General features: G+C 44.8%; 1 long non-coding RNA gene across 4 annotated transcripts in view; it reads right to left on the minus strand.

Annotated features, from left to right (window-relative positions):
• LOC125416334 (uncharacterized) overlaps window positions 1-2867 on the minus strand; it is a 74065-nt gene extending 71198 nt beyond the window's left edge. The window contains exons 1-3 of one of the 4 annotated variants that reach the window (XR_015004834.2): window positions 2182-2859; window positions 1092-1240; window positions 686-798 (exon numbers count right to left, since the gene is read on the minus strand). This is a non-coding gene — a long non-coding RNA (uncharacterized LOC125416334). Of the gene's footprint in view, window positions 1-685; window positions 799-1091; window positions 1241-2181 lie in introns of all 4 variants that reach the window. The other 3 variants (XR_015737409.1, XR_015004836.2, XR_007236853.3) reach the window with 3 other exon arrangements.
• Window positions 2868-6117: the final 3250 nt, after the last annotated feature.

Below are 6117 nucleotides of genomic sequence, written 5' to 3' on the forward strand. Positions count from 1 at the left end.
TCAATCAATTTTGGGTTTTATCAGCAGCACAATAGTGAAGATCAGAACTTTCTCTTTGCTTCTGCTTCTAATGTCAGTTTTACTCCTGAGGTTTGAGCATCTCAGGCTGACTATGCAGAGAAAGGATAGGTAAAATTGATTTCATTGCCAAGAATCTCCCGGAAGGGCAAAATCATTCATATCAGTCTCGACTTTTAGATACCATTGCTAGCAGTACACGTTCCAGAAGACGACAAATTCCCTTTATTTCCTTTTGTCAAACTGGGCCACCCTCAAGTCCTTTTTTTCCTCAGGGAACAAGCACCTGTGCCTGCTCAACTCCTTATTCTTAGAATGCTAATATTGGGGCTTTAAAAGAGAGTCTGCCTCTCAGCTTAGTGAGTTTCTAACTATCCCAGCACAGTCTCCAGTTCTGAATTATAGCACAACTATAGTCTGTAGCTGGGTGCCCCGGACCAATGGCTCTCATTGGCCATGACCAACGGCTAGTGGCTATGGCCAATGGCTCTCATTGTCTATGACTAATGGCTCTCATTGGCTATTAAAACAAGAGAAAATTTTCAAGATCTCCTTTGTTTGGATTCTACTTCTTAAGATGCTGATTGCTAGGTTGGGAGTTGGACCCATGAACAGACTTTTCCAAGCCCTCCCGAGTTCTAATTTGTAGCCAAAGTTAAGGACTAACCTTAAAGAAAAAGGAGAGAGGACAGCACAGGCAATGCTTCCTGGTGTCTTCTTTTTCACCTCGAGACTCAGGAACGGCACTGGGAGTTGACATTGACTTAAAACAGAGATGAGCTAGTAGAGAAAGAAAGACAGTTAATGAACGGTTTGGTAGCCTAGAAGGCTAGCTAGTAGGCATACCCTATGCACAACTCTCTTGAGTCAACCCAGCAGTATCTGAGGCAGGCATACAAGGCAAATACCCTTGGCACTTTTCCCTTGGTGCTACAGGCACAAAACCCACATCAGATTCTTCATTTTCTAAGTCAACACACACATGGCTCACTCTATGCTTTCGGGTTGGAAGAAAATTCAGTTTCAGTTAGCCTCTTCCCACCATGCTTCCCTACTTCTCCCTGTGTTATTACCTCAGCCAAGGCAAGCAGCCTAGGCCTCCAGGACGGTACAGATGACCAGGAAAGATCTTTTCTCCACCCTGCTCCCCACACAATCACGAGCACCTAAGACCCACACCCAACAGTTCCAGGCACATTCTTCACCGCTGTCTTGGAATCTCCTAAAACAGTATGAAGTCGTCATTGTCCATGAATAATAAACACTTGACCCCCAAAGTCTGCAATCCCCTCTCCTTCCCTTCCCCACTCTCACCCCCACCCAATCTGGAGAGATTCAGCTTGACACCTTCTACCAAACCCTCTTAAAGTTGAACTCGTTAAATGTCATTTTGAGTTGATACCATGAACTATCCATCCATCCACACAAGGGCAACTCCAGCTGAGAAAATCTAGATGCTAGGAAGAAAACTTTGCAATGTGCTTCTAGCTGCATCCAGAAACACAGATTCCATATGACAGACACTGGGGCATGCTTGCCTCTTGAAAGGTCTTCAACTGGGGAGGAGACGGAGAAAGAGGGGAAAGAAGAAGAGGAGGAGGAGGGGTTCTTTGCGCAGTCTCCCTGTGGGCTGGATCATCATACAAGGGTCCCATGTTTAGTCATTAGCTTCCCAGGTATCTTGGTTTGGGGAGGGGAAAAGCAACTATGGTTGTAGAAAGATATACTAAAGACTAAGATGGGAACAATCTGCTCACTTAGAATGCTCCCTTCCTTGTAAGTTCTTTTTTTCATTAGTTGCACGAAAATTTTTTCCAAATTATTTTTATTTAGTGATGTTATGGAAGGAGGATCTATACACATGAGGAGAGAAGAAGAAGAGGAGGAACACATCCAGAAGAAGAGGAACTCCCCCCCTCCAGAGCTGAAGTTGGAGATGGCTCTGAGCCTCTCAATGAGGTGCTGGGGCCTGACCTCAGATCCTCTGCAAGAACAGTAGGTTCTCTTGATCAGTGAACCACCTCTGTCCACCCAGCTGCATGAAAATGCAATTCACAAATTCACCTGAAAAATCTGGCCTCTTCCAGGGATTCTACTAATCTAGTTCTTTCTCTGGGAAAACCAAGTGAAGCAGCTTTGTCGGGACTTTGCACAGTCAATCACCTGGTTGCCGGAAGCCAGCCTCCTGCCCTCCTCGCTGTCCGTAGAATGGCTGCCCACAGAATCACGAAAGGCCTTGTCACTTTAGGATATCTGAGCAGGTCAAGGGCAGCTCTGGCATGCAGCAACAATTCAGTGCCAGAAAATAGCAGATCTGCTCTCTCCAGCAGAAACATTAGATGCCCGGACACGCGGAGGGCAGAAACCAAGAGGATCCTGGACTCTTCACGTGACTGCTCAATGGAATAGAGATTCCGTGACATCATCCAGCAAGTGCCCGGCATGTGGCAAGCGCTTCATACTGCACATAGCGTGCTCACTACCGCAAACGGGCCCAGGACCTCAGGTCTAAAAATACCCTGAGAGTAACAGTTTGTGGCGATTATGCCAATAGAAAATGACTCCAAATAAAATATTTACCCACAAGTTGGGCCTTGGGCTCTCTGTGTTATATAGGTTGGGGTTTTCACCTAATGGAAAAGAGTTTTTTTCCTGTAAGCAACATTTGACTAGCTGGGCAAAGAATGTTCTATGCAGAACCAAAACTACTGAGATCCATTTGTAGAGAACCGCTTAAGCCTCGCAGGACTGTGGTCCCTAGGTCTGGTCCAGCCCCACTCCTGACGGACCCATTCCGCTCTACCCTATCTGACTCTTCCTCTCTGACCTCACTTCAGTAAACAATGTGATTTCCTAACCAGATCCACTCCGAGCAAATCATAGGCATTGATCATCCAACATTATTTTAAACAAGTCCATTTGGAAACTACAGGGTGTACAGGGTGTGTGTGTGTGTGTGTGTGTGTGTGTGTGTGTGTGTGTGTGTGTTTCAAACTGAGAGATAAGGAAAAACCCGTTCTGCTTCTGTGTTGTGACAAGTAATTAGACACCTAGAGGAGGAAAGAATGCCTCCACTACCACCAGACATTTTATTACATACTTGTTGACTCTTGTGCTACCTCCTTTAGACTTTCTAATGTATTTTTCCCGTATGCCCATGAACTCAGTGAGAACTCACCCTGCCAACTTGAAGATGAGAAAAATAAAAAGCTTTAGTACTTGGAGAGCTGGACACAGAGAAGTGCCAAATCCAAGCTCAGTGTCTGTTCCTTTGTTCTGTTTTGTCCCCATTTCTCCTTCATATGATGGCATAAAATATCATTAGTATATGCACTGACTATTTCTATCAGAAAAAACTATATTTATTTCATCTACTGGAGTCCTTCAAAACAAAAGCAAGTCCCTCATCTCTATACGTCCAACGATGGACCACAGAGGGGCTGTATTATTCTGATGGGAGAGGAGGGAGCGGAGAAGCTGGGATTAGGCGATGGAGATGGTACATAGAAAGGAAGGCAACATTGCAAGAGAAAACAAATACTTAGAAAAGGTATGTTTCTGTTTCCTCTGAATTTGCCTCATTCTTTTCATCAAGTATTTGTCCCTAGACTGTCCTGTTTCAATGTCATAGATAGGATATGTTCATTCAGCTATGTGGACACTCTTTCTAGTGACAGGACAGAGACAGGTATTATAAAAACATAACTCCTTTAAACAAAGAAAGTGACAAAAAAGAACCTTGAAAATCAGTTGCCCTTGCTCTAATTATGAGACAATAGCAAAAGTATGGAGCTTGTGTCTATAGTAAAGGGGAAATTTGACCAAATGAAGCACCTCACCATAATATTCATGATCAGATCATTTGCGTTAGCTGGTAATCAAAGGATGGCTTGGCTGTGTTCCTGCTTTAGAATCTCCCATAGGTCAATCATTGTCAACCAGAGGTGGGACAAGTCCAGTGAGATGGGTCTGTCTTCTCATCTATAAAGCTGACCTATAACATCTCCATAGTTAGGTCAGGGCACTGAAAGAAGCCATCACTTCCTTAGGAATGTTCTACTAAAAGCTACTTCTTCCGAATGTGAGTAAGTGAGGAAGGGGTTCCACCTTTCACCAGGTGTGAGAAGTAGTGGGTTATATAGAGCAAAACTAATCTTCCTATATCTTCTTAGAGTCAAAAACGAGGTACGTGGCATTCTGGGTCTGCAAAACGATGATGAGTAGGCAGTGTTAGCCAAGCATATTTGGCCACAGTGCTTTCCCAAGAGAATTCCAAATGATTTGTGTTAAATAATGAACCAGACAACTTCAGTACAAATGCCCATCCATGGAGCCTGGCAAATCACTCCCTTGTCATCGTATGTGTTGATGCTGAATCCTATTATAACACAGAAGCCATGGCAGTTGGTCACGTCGGTACAGACAAGACCTAAATCACAGCTATCATAGCCTTGGCTAACAGGATAAATCTCCTGCTACAAGATGTGCCAACCCAAGTAATAAATGTTAGATTTACCATACCGTGTTTGAGAGACTAGGTTTTTCAGACTATCAGGTTGGTGGTTTCATTCTTGTAGAAAGGTAACAGGAAAAAATTTAAAAAAAAATACAGATCCCAGGATCTTTCATTGAGGAAAAAGTCACTAAAGTGTCATGCTGAAGGCAGACCTTTGCCAAAAAAAATCCTTTCAGATTTTTCTCTGAATTTTGGGTTGACCTAGATGCAATTCTCATACAAGGATTCAATGTGGAGTCTTCTGTTTTTGCTTTGTTTGTCCATTTGCTTAGTTTTTGTTTTGATTTTTTGAGACAGGGTTTCCCTGGGTAGGACTGGCTGTCCTAGAACTAGTTCTGTGGATCAGGCTGGCACAGAGGTCTGCCCAACAACTAGGACTGGGCGTGTGCCACCACTGCCTAGCTTCAGCATGTGTTTGACACATGGATCCAGCCCTGAGAAAGACCAGGGAGGCATCTGGCAAGATGTGTAGCTCTAAGGATGAGCATGTTTTCTTCATTGAGGGTTCCCCCAGTTGTAAGTTCCTCTTTTGCTCAATGTTCTTTACTTAAAATCCAGACTCCGGGGATAAACTCTAAGGATATGCCGGCTGCGCTGGAGGGAACCAAGGTACATGCTGGTCTAGGGAGGCTGGAAAGAACAAGAATAGCATCTGAACAGCACAGTCGGGGCTGGTACTCATTCCTAGCCCTTTCCTGAGGAATGGCTCCAACTCACTGACGGGAGTCTCAGGGATTAGGTCTTTACTAGGTGGTGTGAACCAGAGTTAATGCATTCAGTACTACATGTCTGTAAATACAGCCAGGATCCTCAGCTTGGCTCTCCAGGGACCATGGACATCTTCATTAAGAAAACCAGTCAAAAAAACATCTTGAAGTGAGCTACAGAATGTCTAAAGAGAGGTCTAGATACTCCTGAAATTAAGCTTCCCTACTGTAATCCTCCTGCAGCTGTAAGCTAGCGTCTTCCCTGCAAAGAAATGCTTTCACCTGGACAATTCCGCTTTTCCTGCCGAAATGACCAAAGTCTGAGCAAAGTGAAATTCAGTCCAGAGCAGAAGAAGTCCAAGGTGACAGGACAACCATGCAGCTGGGTCACAGGTCAGAGCAGAAGGCCAGTTGCCAGAATAGAAGCAGGATGTAGAGGAGTCCATCAATCAGTGCAGGACCTGAAGGGCCAGACTCCGCTTCCCCACAACGGCCAGGTCTGGTCTGGCCTCAGACTCCTGAGACTGTAGGCAGGAGCCCAGGACAAGCAGTCAGGGCTCCAAACACAAGAATCCAGTGTTCCCGATGCCATCTCCCAGGCTTCTTTTCCGTGATGACACAGCGCTGAGGTCCTGGTCAACATGTCTGCCAAACAGAGTGGGTAGCAGAGAGGAAGGAAGTCTCGGGAAAAGGGTCACTGTTTGTGCCCTGCTCCCTGGGTCTACTGGGAGTGGTGTGTGGAGGTGGAAAATCGAGAGGGCTGCATTTGTTTGTTTATTTCCTCATGGTAACTCACAAGAAACATAGCCAAATGTAGTTAAAAATTGAGTGCCTGAAAGCCTTGCTAACATTCTGACTCAGAAATGTTGCTAAATA

This window comes from Myodes glareolus, chromosome 1, assembly GCF_982192425.1.
Source record: "Myodes glareolus chromosome 1, mMyoGla1.1, whole genome shotgun sequence".
Taxonomy (NCBI): Eukaryota; Metazoa; Chordata; class Mammalia; order Rodentia; family Cricetidae; genus Myodes; species Myodes glareolus.